The sequence below is a fragment of the Pinus tabuliformis genome, chromosome 9 (genome assembly GCF_031772625.1).
Source record: "Pinus tabuliformis cultivar Carrire ecotype Pingquan chromosome 9, CPIR1, whole genome shotgun sequence".
Taxonomy (NCBI): domain Eukaryota; kingdom Viridiplantae; phylum Streptophyta; class Pinopsida; order Pinales; family Pinaceae; genus Pinus; species Pinus tabuliformis.
Genome location: NC_142307.1, coordinates 353,977,175 through 353,996,804, shown reverse-complemented (window position 1 = coordinate 353,996,804; position 19,630 = coordinate 353,977,175). Strand labels below are relative to the sequence as shown.

General features: G+C 30.2%; 1 pseudogene; it reads left to right on the top strand.

Annotated features, from left to right (window-relative positions):
- The first annotated feature begins 1,528 nt into the window (after positions 1-1,528).
- On the top strand, positions 1,529-3,825 carry LOC149148666 (transcription factor MYBS3-like; annotated as a pseudogene).
- The last annotated feature ends 15,805 nt before the right edge of the window (positions 3,826-19,630 follow it).

Here is a 19,630-nt window from a genome sequence, read left to right as displayed (position 1 = left end):
TTTGGTGATGGTGACCTTTTCTTAGGCTTAGACTCTTTGTGGTCCTCTTAGGTAATGAATATTTTTCCTGCATTTCCTTCTATATTTCAATAGATTCTAACCAAATTTGTTGCACAGTACATGTAAACTTACTCCATATTTAGAGCAGGATTTTATAAAAACAAGCCCTTAATTTTTTTTCTTCTAATAGTTGGCATGTAAACCTCTATTTCCATTTCCTTTTTTTCGATGATAAGAATAACATTAATTCTATTACTTAGTCTTTTCCAAGTCTCTTTTGAATGAGGTAATTTCTCCTCTGGGTTGTTGTTCCTAGCTAATCTCTTCCATTGTTCCTCTAATTATCCATCTAGCAAGCAAAAAAAATAATCTCCTCAATAGAAAATCCAATCATGTTAAAAAATTTAATGGCGAACAAATAAAATAGGAAAAATCCTTACCAGGGCTAATGTTCTATTAATCTAGAGGCTCTCCCTTGATACATTGAGATTGCAAATAGAATTGTGACATCTTACTTCCATAGGTAAGTAAGAATTATATTAAGAAATGTGACACCACTAATGATAATGGGTATCTTGTGGAAGACAATGGTTTTGGTATTTTCGCTCGAACCAATACATGTGTAAGTGATTTCAACGTTTGATTAAAATTCCAAAAAATATATGTGAATGAAACATAGAAAAACAATGTCCCATTTCCTTATTCAACTCAATGTATGTATAGAAACAATGGAAGACCTCAAAAAAATTGATTTTTCGGCACTAAGAAACAATGAAAGACTTTAGAGGAATTGAAATTTTGACACTAAGAAATAGTGGAAGACCTAAGGAGAATGGAATTTTAAACACTACCTAGGTGATTTCCAGTGTAAAATCGTGCAAGAGATGTTTGAAATTATATAGATAAGCTAAGAAAAAAATTCAAACATCACATAGAGGAGATATTTACGGATTAGGACCCTCAGGATTTGTTTTTCGTTATGGGGTTGGTTCGTAGATGGAGCATCACATAAGCGATGCATTTCTTGTTTTACAGACACTTGGAAAACATAAAAGAGACATGTGTCAAGTAAATGAGACATGGATGGTTGATGATTAAGGTGGTGTTGCTGTGTCCATTTAAGAAAAGAATTTCAAAAATGTTGAGCTAACCCTTGGACACATCAATCAAACTAAAAATATTTGAACACCACTTAAATGAGATATTTATTGATTATGACCCTCGGGCTTCATTTGTCATTATGTATTTGGAACCTAAATGGAACATCACATAAGAAATTCATTTCTTGTTTTGTATACACTTGGAAAACTTACAAGATACATGCTTCAAGTAAATGAGACGTCGATGGTTGATGATGAAGGTGGCATTGCAATGTTCATTTTGTTGAATTTTCAAACCCACCTCATTGGGAAACAAACATGTGGACTAATCGCCACTCTAGGATCCACCCTGGGACCACTCAAAATGTAATGATAATGGTTTGGAAGTTTACTAAGCCTATAGATTTAGGTGTGATGTGAAACCTAACATGGCATCAAAGCGTTGGCCCAGGTTCGATTCTTAGATTTGTATTTGAGGGAGGGTGTTGGATTTTCACACTTGCTTCATTAAGAATCAATCATGTGGATTTACTACCACTCTGGGATCCACCATGGGTCACTCAAAAGGTAATGATAATGGTTTGGAAGTTTACTAAGCCTATGAGTTTTGGTGTAATGGAAAGCCTGCACATTCAACAAAGCATTTCAAATTTGTTGAATGATTTCTTGGAAAGATTAAGCAGATTGAGATGCTTAAAAAACATCAAACATTGTCCTAAATAGATAAACCATAATGACTATAAACCGCATTTTCTCACCCGTATCTAGCTTGTGCTCTAATGAACTTCATGCTAAGTCACTTATGATGTTATTAACAATGTAAATTGATAACGTTATTACCCATAAAGCTCCTAAGTTAATAATCTTTCTAACCTATTAACTCTCCATCTCTCCATCCTTATAAGTAGGTGAACTATTATTTACCACTATTAATCACATTGATTATGTAAATCATATGCACTGTGATTTTTTCATATTAATCACATAAATTTATTAACACAATTTGCATTAAACATGTATCTAACTAAATATATATTTTTAAATATCTTAACCTTATAATTTCATTTACCCATTAATCATGCATCTCATCAACAATGTTAGGCATCATCATTCATAATGGTCAAATATAATTAGGTATAGTTTCTCAAATTAACTATAGAAACTACATATATCGTGATTCAACGTTTCAACTAATAAACCATTGACCCTCAATTTACTTGTGCATCAACATCATTCTATTTATCCATAATTCCATTAGTTGAATAGTTTGATGCTTCCATAACCAACAAATCTCTTAAATTCATAAAGTTAGGCTTCAACATTTTTTCTATACTTTTTTTTTTTTTTTGACTTTATTCATATGTTTTAAGCCATTTATTAGAAATCAAGTAAAATATTACTCATGGAAAAATTAATATACCTAAATACATTTTCCATACAAGGATAAATACTATTTAGTATATAGTAGCACAACCTGTGATCTCAATTTTATGTCCTTTTTGTGTTTTCTGCTGTAAATTTGAAAGAGATGTCAAAAGGATTCTAAGGAGTGTCCCTAGGTCCCTTTTCTTACTCCAATCATTTGCATTGCTTTATATTCCATAATTTCTTCATTATCATCAAATAGTGTCATTTAAAATTCATTCGCGAGCTTAAGAAGTTTGAACTCTAATTCTTCCTTGAGTTTCCTTAGAATCAATGAAACTCTTCGCCCTTAATTTTTTTTTCTCTTTTGCTCTGTGACAGTTCATGTTTAACTATAAAATTTGTATGAGAAAGTATGTTCATATTTCCATGCTTTGGTGTTTATAATTTGCACTATCAAATTTAATGTTTAATTATAAATTTGGTCTGTGAAAATATCTTGTTATTGGCATTATTCCCTTTTAACTTGATTCCATAAGAATTTAAATTTAGTGGTTGTGTTTATTTGTTGCTTAATGATTACCAAGGAATTCAATGTTAATACTATTTCAATATCTTAAGGGTTCCATGGACCGAGGAGGAACACTGCATGTTTCTTATTGGTCTTCAGAAGATTGGAAAATTTGATTAGAGAGGCATCTCAAGAAACTTTGTGCCAACAAGGACTCCTACTCACGTTGGAAGTCATGCACAAACGTATTTTATTAGGGAAAGTAATTTAACTAGAAGGAAATGTCGTTGGAGTGAGTTTGATATCATTGCTGAACCTATTTGTTGTACATTACCTTTTCCTGCATTACATGTATTATCGTCATAGTTGGCCTCTGATCAAGAATAAGTTGAATCAAGTGATAATTCTGAAAATTTCTATAGATGTAGAAACACTTATTCCTTGGGTTGATGAAACTTCTTCTGTTGATCTAGTATTGTTCCCAGGTTTTCTTACCACTTATGTACCATATGGGTTCACCATATGACATACTTTTAAACCCTTGGTATCAAAAAATTCCAATGTTTATAAGCCAACAATGGTAATGCCAACTACTCCAGTAAAAGAATATGAATGCACAGGGTTGTCCCAATTAAGCCTTGGTGATGCAAGAACTTCTACAATGAAACCCTCAAAGTTATCATCGAGTTACCTCGAAGACCCTCAAGACAATCATCTTTCCAGACCAAACCATCTCGTAATGAGAGCACTAGTTTGAGTTCTAGTAGCTATGTCCCCTTGAAACAATATGGAAGTATTATATTATCTAATTTGATGGATCTAATTTTGGTTATGGAACATCTGATCTAAGTCTTTCATGTCTAAATAGTCATATTTCATGTATGATTTTCATTTTCCATGCTTTGTCATCTATTTTGCATGGACCTTTAGTTGCAATGGTTGAAGTGGAAGGTTTCTCTTCATAATAGATGTTTCTCAATTTTTTTCCAAATAATATTTATCTAATATTTATTCCATTAGAAATAAGAGTTTTTAAATTTAGCAATTTAGTTTTCCAAAATGATCTTCCCAAATCTTCTATTCCTTCGGTATCTTTTTCCAACTTTAAAAACAACTATTAATTTATTATCTTCATAATTTCTCTTATTCACTTAATTCCTTATTCTCTTTTTCTATTTTCATTCAAAATTTGATTACTCTTCTTTGTTTTAATTTTTTATACACCTTTTACATACTCGTTAACTTTTACTTATTTTTTACTATTAAATTAAATACTAATTTTAATTTATTATCTTCTTATCGTGTTCACAATTCTTTACTTCCTTCTCTCTTTTTTTCGTGACTTTAATCATTACTCTCCTTTCACGAATAAACTTAAAAGATTTGTATTTATTTTTATATTAATTTTTAATAAACAATTTATTGATATATTTTATTTTAATTATATTATAATATAAATTTTAGAGATTATAAATATATTTTTTTTGAATTGAATAAATTTAATTTTGCAAATCATTTCTCCATATATATTAAATAATAAAAAATAAATTTAAATATCCTTAACCTGGGATGAGGTGGGAAGGGAGTAAGAAGGAGATGGGAGTGGTAACTTATTATCGTCTCACGTATTAAATAAGGGTGACATTGTTGTCACTTTTCTTTAAGGTAAGGTAATGTAATGTGGTGTTTTGGGATTTTACCCTTTTTATGTGATTATGTTTTAGTTTTATTTTTTTTAATGTTGATTTGATCATTAGTTTGGGGGAGTTATGATGGTTTGAGTATTTTTGTTTTTTTACTATAAAAACATAATTTATTTATTAGATTTTTTTTTATAGATAGACCAAATTATATTGGTTTATTTCTTCCTATTTAATTTTAATATTGGTTTTTGTTTCTAGATGATTCGAGAATATTTCAGGGGAGAAATTTTATCAATAAATATTTTTTGATTTTTTTTGGAAAAATAGTTCTCCTATTTGGTCAAATCTCTCTTTCTCTCTCTCTATATATATACAATTAGATTGACAATAGTAGCCAAACATTTACCGACTTTAATAGTAAATTACATGTTTTTATTGAATATTTGTCTACATTCTATATCTATGAATTTTCAAACTAAAATAGTTGTATAAAATACTATACATAGACATAATAGATGATTAAAAAATAACCTATAACGAGAGTTATCCACCTTCTTTTCTCAAGGAAAACACACACACACACAGATATATATATATATATATTTCTCTCAGCTCTTATGGTTGGGAAGCATTTTTTTCTTTTTAAATGTGATAGATCCAAAATGGACAAGGTTCCTTTCAATGAAGAGCTTCTCTTTGTTGGCTTACTTGGTTATATTTAGGACTGTTCCTCGTTGTGTTTTTAACAATTCTCATTAGTTCAACCCATTTTTCTTGATGTTTGCATTGATTCTTAGGAAATGCCCATGGTTGCACTACAGAGCAAAGTGGGACGTGTGCACATAGTGATTCTTAAGAGAGATTTGGGGCACAATCCTCAACCACGATCTAACACATGTAGAACCCTCTAGAATTCCAAAATGAAATTAGAGAGACATTAGAAGAAATGGTTAGAGAATGAGGATATCACATTGATTCTAATGTCTCCATCACTCACATATAAAAGGAAATCAGAATCTTGATCTAAATTGTCATATGAAATTATTGTTGCGAAAAGTCCATGAAAGGAATAATACAAGAGATAAGCTTCTTCTCATGATTGAAGAACTTCAACTACAATGTAAGGAAAGGGACAATGACTTTCTACAGGGAAAGGGCTACATTCACCAGATAGTCCTAGGGATCCTAATCCATTGGAGGTCTCCACCTCCACTTGCTATTATATAGCTATATTAGAGTTCTAATCATTGTTTTTGTATCCATGAATTTTGTGACCTTTTTTTTTTTTTTTTGCGTGCGCGCACGTGGTTCACGGACACCTTCGGTCAACAGGTGGCTTTATATCCACTGGAAAAATCTGGGCTGACACCCCTCGGCCTACTGCAACACCTGACCCCAAGAGCTTTCGGGAATTGACCCTATGACCTCCCATCTGGCGAGGCCCCAACTTGACCGATTGAGCTAACCCTTGGGGCTATGAATTTTGTGACTTGTTTCAGTTATCTACATATATTTTTTTCTGACCTATCACCACAGACTCTAGTTTTTTAAGTCTCATTATATATATATATATATATATATATATATATATAATATACTTCTATAAATTATACTTATATATATATATATATATATAAATATAATATATAATATTACTTCTATAAATTATAATTTTGTATTCCTTAAATTTTTTTTTTTGAGTTCAGATGTTTCTCATGATACAGATGTGTATGTTTGTGTGTACGCTCATGTTTATTATTATTTCTAGAAATTGAAATTCTACTCTTCTAACATTTTTCTATTTACTAAGTGGTAGTTGAAGGTATATAGTGAATCATATAATCTATAGCCTTTGTAATTAATGAAACAACCTTACTTAAAAAGGAATATTTCTAAATATTTTTAAAATATAATTAAATATATGCTAAAACTAGTAAAATTTATCTATGAAATAATAAAAATATTCTTCAAAATAAATGTATAGATGTAGACCACGTAATTTGAGTGGAGTTTAGTCCTCACCAATTCTAAGATTCAAACCTCATAGAAAGAAGTTAAAGATAAATACAACTTGTAAGGAATCAAACTATCCCAAAAAACTTCAACCAATACAATTATAGTGATAACGTCTCACTACTATTAAATAAACAAACTATTCCTAAATTAAACTTAACTTAATTTATATATATATGACTTTGATTCATTCCACGTTATGAAGATATTAATTATGAAAATTTGGGAATAACTATCACTTCTTTCAACTTTTAAAAGGTACGCCAACATGGTAGAAGGGAAGGAATGAATGTCTGGTGATGACAATGATTCCTTTAAATTTTAAATAAAGGCATGTGTATAAAATAAAGGCATGCCATACACATGAGATTCCCTACGTGTATAATCATAATCAACTTTGGCGATGGCCCATTTGCAGTGGGGGTGAAATAACGTGGTTTATACATTGAATGAAATGAATCATCATCATCGAAGTGTTCCTTCACGTGGGCTCCTCAATTATAAAATTCATGGAATGAGTATAATAAGGGGAACCAGTTTTCTGCACTCTTAGCCCGTCATCACTCGTGATATTTAATATTCGTCCATCCATTTATGCCTTATTATGATCATAGTTTTGACTATAGCTTCCTTCTCTCCTTTTGTTTTATTCAGTGAAAAATGAGTTTACTTTGAAGTTGATGGGAAGTGGTCTCAATTCCTTGCATTTGCCCTTGAACCTTTTTTACTTATGGGAGAGTGAAAAAAAAAATGGAAGGGAAGAATAAAGAAAGTAATTTCCATATTTATTACCGACAGAAAAAGGAAAAATGGAATGAAATAAGAAAGAAAGGACAGAAAGTAACTTACATATTTATTACCAAGCGAAAAAGGGAAATGGAATGAAGTAAGAAAGAAGGTAAAAGGAAAAATGGAATGAAATAAGAAAGAAGGTACTGGAGAATTTTAAAGATAATGATATAATTAATAAAAAGTTATTCCAAAAATATAATTAAGAATATTTTTTCAAGTGTATTTTTATTAAAAATAAAAATAATACATGAATTAAAATTTAAAATAATTATTTTTTTTAAGTGAAATTCAATATAATTTTTTTGATAAGAAAATTTAATATAAGTAATGTTGTATAGGTTTTTAATTTAAAATTGGTTTAACATTTAACACATGTTAATTAACTAAACAAATTTGTTGTAATATTTATCTATTTAGTTATAACAAATTTTAAAAGGTATAATTAAAAAATAAAAATTAAAAGACATAATTAAAATATATATATATATATATATATAGAGAGAGAGAGAGAGAGAGAGATAGAAAGAGAGAGATTAACTATATTATTGGAGTTATATATCTTTGGAGACATACATAAGTGAATATAATGGTGAAGTTATTATAATTTTTAGTATAATAAATTAGTAAACAACCTTTTACAAAGAAAAATCATGAGTTGTTCATCTAACATAAATATATATTTATCAATAGTTATAAATCAAAATAAGTAAATAGACTACATGTATCGACATGTTTTCTTGTTTTATAAGAAGTTTCACTTTTTATATTATAACGCATCTACTCCTTTGAATATTAAGGAAATGATTGTTCCTTAAGGAAGATATAGCTTATTTATTAGTTAAATACTGTAATTCTATGTGTTTCTCAAATGAAACTCCCGTTTTGAGGTTACCATCATTTTCTACTACTAGAGAGCCTTTCAATCATATAAATTTTGTTTTATTCTCAGGCTAGGACATGAAATTATGATAATTAGAAGATTTTCCATTTCATGCCATGTCAACATACCATACACTTCACACGTGAAAATCATGCGCTCTTGTGTCTCCATTGTGTGGTGCCACATCATTTGACATGTTTCCGAAACATGGAATTCATGCACCCACATGTCATCACTGTGTTGTACTCCATCAACAACTCAAACACATCAACTACTGATTCACATAGGATATGGGTCATTTTTCATGAACACTTATAATTCTTATGTGTTCCTAGATATCCAACACTTCTACATTCATCTTGAATCTAGGTGACGTGCATAGTCAACAAGTCAAGCATCCAAATATCAATAACATCCACTATCCAAATGCTCCAATAAATCCATTTGATTAGAAAATCCAAATATTTGGACTTCAAACACCACATCCTAGACTTCCATGCCATCCTCTTTGTTAGCCACACCATCATCATTGTAAGCATGACCAATATTTGCACTTCTATATATCTAACTACTTAGGTATTGATGCTATCAATATCCAGAAAAACCAAAATGTCCATTTTCTTGAATGTCCAAAGTGTAGAGTTCTAGTCTCCACTCCACCTTCCATGAGGGATGCCACCTAAGCCACCACAACAATTCATAATGTCATGTTAGTTATCATAAGTAAACGCCGCTTTTCCATGCTACCACATGAGGGTGACACATCACTTTCACATTAGATCTAGGAGGCCACATACATTTACGATATATCCTACATGGACTCCACATCACCTCCATGTGTTATATTATTTGGCATCTAGATCTAAAATTTTTATTTTGCATAACCTATTTCTTAGCATTAGTGTATTTCTAGATATGATATGAACTCTACCATCAAGCTACTTTACACACAAGATTCCTAGCTTATAGTGTTTCGATGTTTCTCAATGAATGAGCCATCTAGTTCATCTAGGATGTATATTTTATTTTAAAGGAAGAAGCACTAGAGTCAATCCCGGATCATTGATACCTTGGATATGAGTTCCATAATTCGGATATATATTAAGCTGTCACAAAAAAAATATAGTTCCACCATCTTACTTGTCCAACATTTTGGTATTTGGATTAAAATTGAATTCCTAAATATATCCCACATAGTGTTCCCCAAATTTTGAATATTTCTAGATTTTTAAATAATCATTCATTTAGATATTTGACATCCAAATAACCTTTGAAAAACATGCAAATAAAATATGTATTTTTTTTCCTATAAATTTATTAAATGAGACCAATAAAACACTAATAACACATAATCAAATAATACAAAAATACTCATTTAATTCACTTAACATTTAAAAAGACATACACACCAAAAAACAAATTGTGTTTAATAAACATTGTTAAGAAATAGTATAATAAAAATAATTCATACATTAAAAAGAAATACAAATACATTGATATAACATGAAAGTAGATTTGCTCTTCCTATCACAAGTTAATCACAACTATTTCTAAATGATTGTCAAAAAATAAAAAATAGTAATGAATAACAAAATTCTCTGTAAAAAATAAAAAAAATAAAAATAAATGATTGAACATTTGACCCGAGCTTTATCGGATTTAGTTTGTATTCAAAACTAAAACCAGCACAGTTCTAAAATAAGAAATAACTTAATATTTTATAACAAATTATTATAATAGCAAAATTCATTACCTATCCAATCAATAATAGCTAGAAAGAAACAAGCACAGTAGTAAAATAAGAAATAACTTAATGTTTTATAGAAAAATATTATACTAGTACAATTCATTACCTATCCAATGAATAATGGAAAGAGTGAACGAGAGAAGGCTTATGAAACTCTTTTTAAATTTAAGTTGATTTAATATGAAAGAAAAATATTATTTGGTCTAACTAATTGATTCCCTAGTCTACACTTTTCGACTTGAAATAATGAATTTGTAAAATAATATTCATAATGTACTTGAAAAAGAACTACTAACATCTTCATATCATGTCACAAAAAATTCCTATAAAATATGTATACAAAATTAATAATCCAATTCAAAAGATATTGAAACCAAATAAAACATTCAAGAATTCATCCCAAATAATCATTGCAAAGTATGGTCATTATAATTATTGAATTACACATCCCATAACAATATATAAACTATGTAAATTCAATAACGTAAATTTCTACAACATTTCCCGTCACTAACTCAATCGAAATGATTAAATTAAACTAATTTATAATCTTTAATAATTATTAAAGATCGGTAAGATTTACCAGGAAATTAGTGATTCTCACGTCCGAAAATTCATAAGTTGACACAAGCTTGGTTTATTTTCATTATCTGATACTCTCCAATCAACAGTAACCTTTTAAAAATTATATATATATATATATAGATATAAAACATGCTTCATTAAAATTGAAAATGCTAAGTAAATTAAGATTTTGTAAAATTTTAAATTAAATTACTTTATATTTATTAAAAATTTTATTAATTTTTAAAAATTAATTTTTTAATTTTTTTTATTAATTTTATATGTATTTTTTATCCACACAAATTTGATAGCTTTGAAACGTAATAAACTTATAAAAAAATAATATTTTTTAATAAAATTTAATAGAAATTTTCAAATAGAAAAACTTCCTCTACTTCATAATACACCCGGGCTAAACTCACCAATCTCAAACAATAGCTACAATCTCAATGATAATCATGTTGTCATTATTACATTCATCTAGCAAATTAGCAAATTATGGGGTGTGTCCAATTCTATTTTTTCTCTCATTCAATACGTTATTTTGTATTAATATAAGCCTATATAACTTGACTCAACAATACACTTGAATATAAACATTTTACTTACCCCCTTGATTACCTCTTATAATTGCTCCCCGTTGTCCTCACATTATTCTCAAATTTCCTAGTTTCATGGTAAATGGATGGTTATTTTCATGTAAACGCAGGGTTATGTGTCTAGTTGATATCTAATAAATCAACTAATGTTTATTGTATAATTTTCTATGCTTTAATAGTTATTTTCAATTGAATTTTTTTTAAAAGATAATTGATTTAAAATTTTAAGGATAATTATACGTGTAGTTAATTACTATTTTTTATTAAATTGGTTTTAACTTACCATTTTTCTTTTAAATTTTAAATTTTATTTAAGATTTATATTTTTATAATTTCTCTATGATTTAAAAATTTTCTGAATTGAATTTTTTCTAAATAATAGATTTGAAGTATTTTTTTTGCGATATATATATATAGAGAAAACATTTGATATGATTTTATTTCTATCAGAAAGTCAATAAATTATCTAAACATGATTAATTTAATTATTTTTTTATGTTAGAAAGTACTATAATAGCAATTTATGTATTTGTAAATACATAGCTACTATATATCTTAGGACCATTTTTAATTTACTATACAATTTATTTGCAATACATATTTATCTAGTAAAACCAAAGATTATAGGCAGATCATGCCCTTATATATTTACCGTTTGTAATTCTAAGAGTGTCATGAGTGCATTCCCTTCAATTACCTTACTATTTTGAAGGTGAAATGCCACAACAATGGAGAGAATTGTTAACTCTCAATGGTGCCATTGTTTAAGGACTAATGATTGTTGAGGAATATCCTTTTCAATTTATTCGACATTCCTCAAATGATCCTTACGAGTGATTGAAATATACAACCGACCCTCATGGAATGTGCAACCTCAAGGGAAAGGTGTTTGGTAGTTTTTAGCCTAGACCATGGTTGGGGTACTAGTAGTTGGGAATAATGACATTGTTTCCTCTCTCCTAATAAAATTAGTATATGTTGATACAACTCCATTACCTATGTGTGACTTCAATGATAAACACATTCCATGCGCCAACATTAACTTGATCCATCTATCAATACTTTTCATAGTTCAAATTAATATATAAACATATTCAAGTTCATCATTTGATTTTGAAAGTCTACATCAATATTTTCTTATAATTTCGCATCACTATAAAAAAATGATCAATAATAATTGCAATGGCATTCCTAAAATCTTATTTAAATGATCAAAAGAAAAAAACCATGATCATCTAATTCATTAGAGTAATCCATAACAGAATATCGAACATCACATAAATACTAATAACCAAATCATCATCTAATATACTCATCCATATCATAAAAAGTTAGGTTTCATGGTCAAAATATTAGTGTGTTTAACCTTAGAGTGCTAGGAATTTTGTGGCCTTCTTAGAGTGCTAGAAATTCCTTTAATAGAGTAAGGCGCTCTCTAGAGCCTACCTAATCTGTAGTGGAAAAATTTGCCCAAATGTTTGCTCAAAAGTTTTGTTCCCATCACAAATCCTTACTTTGTTTTGAAAATCCCACGCATATCCACCCTATCTACACCCATTTTTTTGTCAGTGTTTAGGCCCTACTCGGTGACCTCCATTCAGATTTGCACTCAAATGCTCAGTGGAACACTTACACTTACCTTGCCTGGATAAATCACTTCAATTGTTTCATAAGTTTCTTAGAACCTGTAGTTGCAGAACCACAACCAAGACTGGACAATATTCTCGTCCATTTCAAAGAAAAATCTTCAACCTACTGAACAATTAAATATAGAAGAAAACGGCTATAGGTATTTTTTCTTTCATCTACAACTCCGCTCTACTATTAGGTTTGTTGACCTAATTGGATTGATTTGCTGGATTGAAGAATAATGCAGAAACATGAACTGCTTTCAGATGAGATTTTTTCCCTTTATTTTTGGTTTATTCAAACATTATATATATTTTGTAACTGACTAATTCGACTTGACGGGTTATGGACATGAAAATATTTCCGTAAATGTAATTCTTATTACATCTGCAACATTGATTTTCCCGAAAAAATGGCTTCGAGGATTGCTGGGGAGAGAGTATCTCTGGTATAAAGCTCATCGTTATCGAAAAACACGCGTAGCCCATGACAATTTGTGAGGCAATGATAGAAGAATATATCGAAAATATTCCTGAAATTGGGACTCCTATGGATTATAAAAATGTGGTGTGTTTCTGACACCATCTCTGTCGTAGTTTACTCCATCAACATTTTTTCGAAAGATGAGAAGATGAATGGGTTGCTTCGCATGGGTGAGAAAGAAGATTAGAAAGTAGCCTTTTAAAAAATTCTTCCACTGTCTCTGGAATGCTGGTGATTGAAGCCACTAGTTATGCTGGTTGTTTTGTGGTTGTAACTTCATTGGCAGCGTTGAAAGGTCTGAGGAGGTTCCTTTCTGCATGCCCATTCTCCTGTTTTATTTTAGAACCCTCTAACACAATGATTTTTTCATCTGAAGTGATTTTCCCTTAATGTTATTTTTTTGGTAATTTAATTGTTGATTAAATGATTTTATTAAATTATTGACCACGGCTTCTGTACTTGTGAAGTGTGTATACAATATATATTATGATTTTTTTTTTAATCAAAATATGAAATATAAATGCGAGTTATAAATCTTAATCTATTCCAGACTAATTCCTATTAGGTGTATTCACATTTTCTTTCTATAATACTTTTGAAGTGAGAGAAACTTGAAAACAACTTAGGTAAGTAATCAATGCAAACTATTCTATGGGAAGAAATTGAAAAACTATTTTATCGAGTAGAATTGAAATTTTATGCTATTGAACTGAATTGAAGGCTATTTTATTAAGGCTATTTTATTGAATAGAGTTGAAAGTTTATTCTATTCAATTTGAAATAAATATATTCTTATTGACTTAAAATGAAACTACTTTAGCTTCTTTGAAATCAATTATATTCAAATAATGCGTAAGGAAATCTAATTATGACGAAAAACTGAAACTAACTCCAGAAAGGAAATAATTGAATTAAAAAGCAGCCATCTAAAATAGAAGTGTTTATAGCTTACTAGTGTACACAACTCTTAATCATAACTAATCCAAAAATTAAATCTTAGACTAAGTAAGTAGATTAAATAAACAAGCTAATAAATAAATGTTTTGGTGTTTTTGTCTTTAATGTTGAGAAATCAACCTATTGAAATTAAAACGATAATGAGTAAAATATGCATGAAAATATAGCATCAAATAAACTAAAAGGCATCTAAACAATTGAAATAACTACCAAAAGATTGAAATCAAACAAAACCAAACTATCTCACAACTTAATAGGGGGCCCTCTTGGGGAGGACAAGGTGTGGAAATTCAAATGAAAAAATTAGATCACAAATGCATTTATATAGGAACAAGGTAATTGCATTCACCAAATTAAAGTGTCAGAGAGTAATAATAATTATAAATCTTAAAACTTGATTTTCTTTGCTTTAGATTGAATCAATTTATACTATTCTTTAGTCAACAGTGTCTAAGAAAACAAATCGACACTTAAGTTTCCTAGTTAAAAAAAAATATTCTTCATGATTTCCTAAGCGAAGAGTGAATCATAAAGGTTCTCGATCATCAAATATCAACACATCATCATCTAGAGATTTAGAATCTCAGTTGGTTGATTCCATGCTCATTTGATGATGGAACTGTTTCCCATGTGTTCTATGTGAGAACAAACCATGTTTTACTTTTGCTTTGACTAATTAGATTCTCACATTCTATGATGTTCGAGGTAAGTAAAATAGGTGGATATCCTTCTAATGAAAATTTGGTTCTTTTCCATGTATCTTGTTCATCTTCAAACTCTTGAGAACCTATTCAACATTGGACTTGGCTGCATAAACTCTAATCAGCTATTGAAGAAATACAATTCGGTAGCCATAGAAATATTTTAATCAATTTAACAAAGAAACATTATGAGTTATGAATGAATGATACCTTATATTATACTTGAGGATGACCTGGATGACCTCATAGCTTGTAAATTTAGTAAAATATTATATGGAATAATTGAAAAGAAATGCAAAAAAATTGTCAAAATGAGGACAATTCAGGGATCCAACATTCCCCCACACTGAAGATGTTGCATTTCCTCATGCACAAAATTGCAAAAACTAAATTGATGTTCTGTCACTTAACTTCCTCTGATGCTTGGATAAAAACATCCATGTTTGTTAATGTCCTTTTACTCTGTACATTCAGTGACCATTGATACTTCCCCATCGAAATATTTCCCTATAGCCTTTTAACTTTCTATCTAAGGCCCTTATTATTTGCCTTAATTTTTTATTCTTTTAATACCAGTAGCTAATCCTTAGCAACATAGTCTCATCTTCATCTTTCATTTTCATCTTTGATGTGCCTATTGAACAACTCCAATGCACACACTTCTTACTTCAAGGCATTAACAATGTCTTGTTCTTTGTGGGAAGTACGAGTACTAGTCATAGGAACGTCATTATGTAAAGATTCCTCATAAAACTAAGTTTCAATAGGATAATTTACCTTTTTATGTTCCCTTTGTTCTATAGTTTCCAAGTAATCATAGATATGTTGTTGAACGATATCGATCTCAGGAGTATTTGTTGCTGGAATTCGGAGGTTCTACTATCACCTCTACCTCAACATTGTCTCCTTCATTTACATTGATGATCTCTTAAGGTCCTCAACTTTTTTTCTCATCTGAATGCTTAGAAATACCTTTGATTCTCCTTATTTTTTGTTCGAGCTCCACTACTTTTGATATATGTTCCTTTTGTTTCATTGTTTCTGCATTTCTCCTTCGTTCTCCTTTACTATCTCTGGTTGTTCCGCAACTTCATTCTCTTATTTCTTTTAAAATTCTTTTTTTAGATTTATTTAGAAATTGACTGAGGAAAACATCCTCTTCTATCTCATTGTGTTGAGTCTATGTTTCTACAGGTTTATTAACTATCTAACCTTTGGATTCAACTATTGCAGGTCAAGGGTTAGGGCTTTGAGAAACTCTATGTCAACTTCTTTTGGTCTTTGGTCGTTCCTCTTCTTCTGAAACTTCTATGAAATGATTCCTAACCGAACATTCATGTCAATTTTCACCAATGGTATTCAAATGTTCCTCAATAAGATATTTTACCAATTCGTGGTGATATAGAGCATTGGCAATATTCCTAGAGTCTCTTTGTATATTAAAAGCGACCCTTTTAAGGCTCGACATTAAGCAATAAAGTACATTAAAAATCGGGCATGGTAAAAGAGTAGGGTTCAAAATCTACCTTCACAAGTAAGAAATTTCTGAATCACTAATAACAAGTTTTTCCTTTTAGATTTGAGTGTTTTGATTGGAATTACTTTCTTGAAAGTTGAAGCGTCCATACCTAGATTATGTAGGAAGGAATTCCACTGCTCATCCGTGGGTCCTTCATTTTGAAACCAACTTTTTCCATACCTTGGGAGCTATGGTGCCTCTGCTACGAGAGATTCAATTGTTTTCAATGTTATATCCACAATCTCGGCTTCCACTACATCAAACACATCAAACACTTCAGAAAATGTTTTAGTGACCTGAGCTTCATAACCATCAGAATTTTTGAAGAATTTTAAGCCATCCTACCTTCTGTTATTGATCTATAACTTATGCATAGGCATTGAGGAAATTTGTTCCATTCGATTAATATCAAACAATAACGCCCATTGTGGAACATAAGTCGTGCCCCCAAATTGCCTCTTTTGATAGGGATGGACGAAGAAATAGGGAAATGGAATGATTTTATGGTCGCATTTGGAGTGAAATATATTTCAAAGGTAGTGGTCTAACTCTAATGAAACTCTTCCTCTTTCATTAATGATTTCCATGATTCAAGAGATTATGTTTTGTAGGACCGTAAGAATTTGGGATATTTGAAATAATTTATATGCGCTGGAAGAGATTTTTGATGTGATGGATTAGGATATGAGAATGAAGGATAGGATAAAGTGATCAGTAAGGTCATAATTCCGATCATCATTTCAAAAGACGTATCATAAACACTAAATAGACTAACATATCTATTTATTTCTTTAATGAAAATTGACTTAATACCCTATGTGCATACCTTTGATATAATAACTTTCCTTTATTTGCAGGTTCATGATGACTTCTGAACGCTTGTTTGTTGAAAATGCTTGCATGTCTGTCATTGGATGTATAATATGAAATTAGCTACAAAATGTTAATGATTTTTCAGCTTCTTCATTATTTTCATGAAACTTTTTGTTGCTGTTTAAAGTTGATGATCTTTGTGGATGATGCTCATGAATGCAAAGAATTATTTTTTTTACAGGAGAAATAAATTCTTCCAAAGACTTTATTAGAAATTCAAAAATTTATTGGAATTTAAAAGAAGGAAGGGAGAACAAAAGAAAAATAGGAAAAATAAAAGGGGAATTTGAAAATCAAAACTACGAAAGGTTCTATGGTTTTCAGCTAGGATTTTACACATAAGAATGCCAACAATCCTCCTTTTCATAACTATGCTTTTGACTATTATTATTTTTGCTTATTTATTTTCTTTTTGAGAAAAATAAACTACAACTCCTTTGATGGTATAGAAGGAGAATTGCCTTTCCTTACCAACTCAAAATTAGAATTATCTTGTAGATCTTTAAGAATTTTCTGTCTTTTCAAAGGCTTATGATATAATTTTAGCCTATGCCATTAACAAGGAATGACATCTTTTCATCATCAATAGTCCTAGTTCTTATTTCCTTGTTATAAAAAATAGAATATATTTTAGAGGGACCAAGCCAATGTGTCTAAAATTTCCTTCAAAATACTTAAACTTAGAATAAAACATAAGAGCCCAATCACCTAGCTTGAATTTATTGACTTTCATGAATTTCTCGCCACTTGGTTCTTTATTGCTAGATTATGGTTTTTCTTTGTATGGAATCTTGTCGGATCTCATCTAGCTCATTAAGTTATGTCAATCTTTGTTTTCAAGTTTTAGATAGATCAAGCCCCAACTTTGGTGTTGTTCTAAAGGTCTCCAGTTGGAATTAATGTGGAAAAACCACTTACTTCCCATACACAAGCTCATTAGGAGTATGTATAGTAGTGTTTCTCCATGTGGTGCAGTATGCCCAAAGTGCCTGTGAAAACTTTTTTGCCGAGTCTCTTTTACGCAAGTATAATGCTTTTGTCAGTATAGCTTCAATTATCATGTTGGTAGATTTGAATTTCCCATGAGCCTGTGGAAGAGATGGAGTGGAATTTCGATGCTTGATTTTTTATTGCTCCATAAATTTCTACACCAATTTAGATGTGAACTGAGCACCTTGATCTATCACATTTTTTGTTAGGAAACCAAAACAAGTGAAAATGTTGTCAAAAATAAATGTAACTATGACATTTCCAGTAGAAAAAGTGGCTTAGCTTCTACCCATTTTGCAACATAGTTTGTACAAAAAAAAGATGTACCTCTTTTGTTTTGATGGGAGATCCATTGGACCAACAAAATATAGACCCGATTTTTAAAAAGTCTCTATGAGAACTTAAGGTTTTAGAGGCATCTCATCTAATTTAATGGGCATTCCCATTCTTTGAAAGCTATCACATCTTTTGTCATATTCCTTGGCATCTCTAAAAATTGATGAGCAGTGATATCACAAAAGAAGAATTGTTATGCAACCAACTCACAAAATAAAAGAAAATATAGATCACCAACTTAAAAATTATCCTCTTCATGGGGGAAAGCTCCTTTACATTACATAAATGAACAATTCTTGGATGATAGAATTGACTAGAGCTCCTCAGTATATAGGAGTCTAAGGGGTCAAAATATAATCAAAGCTTACATAGCAATAATAATAATGGTGGGATTACATGGGGCACAAAAATAACAATATGGGGGCTACATGGGCACAAAAATAACAATAGGGTGCTACACTAACAATAACAATAAGGGGGATACACTAGTATTATAGGGACCTAGGATGCCCCTCTCCTTCAAAAAAGTGTTGTCGTATAAAATTCTCATCCTCTCATATGAAATCTTCAGTAGGTAAGTTTTTCAACTTAATGAGAAACTCTAAAATTTATTGATTCCATAGCTATCAGGTTCTTGCTTTTGTGTCTGCTCGTAGATATAATATGATTTTTCCATCTTCGTCAAGTTCTGGAAATACTGTTTGAACTGGAATCTTGTCATCGATAACCTTCTTTAAGCATGAAACATTGAAAACTAGAGTTACTCGAGAAGATGTAGGAAGCTCCAATTTATATGTCGTAGTACCAATATTTTGCAACACTTTTTTAGGACCACAGTACTTGGGTGATAATTTATTATCCTTCGTTGCCTACTTGAGGTACAATTTTTTTATATGGTTGTAGCCATAAAAATACCCAGTCACCTACA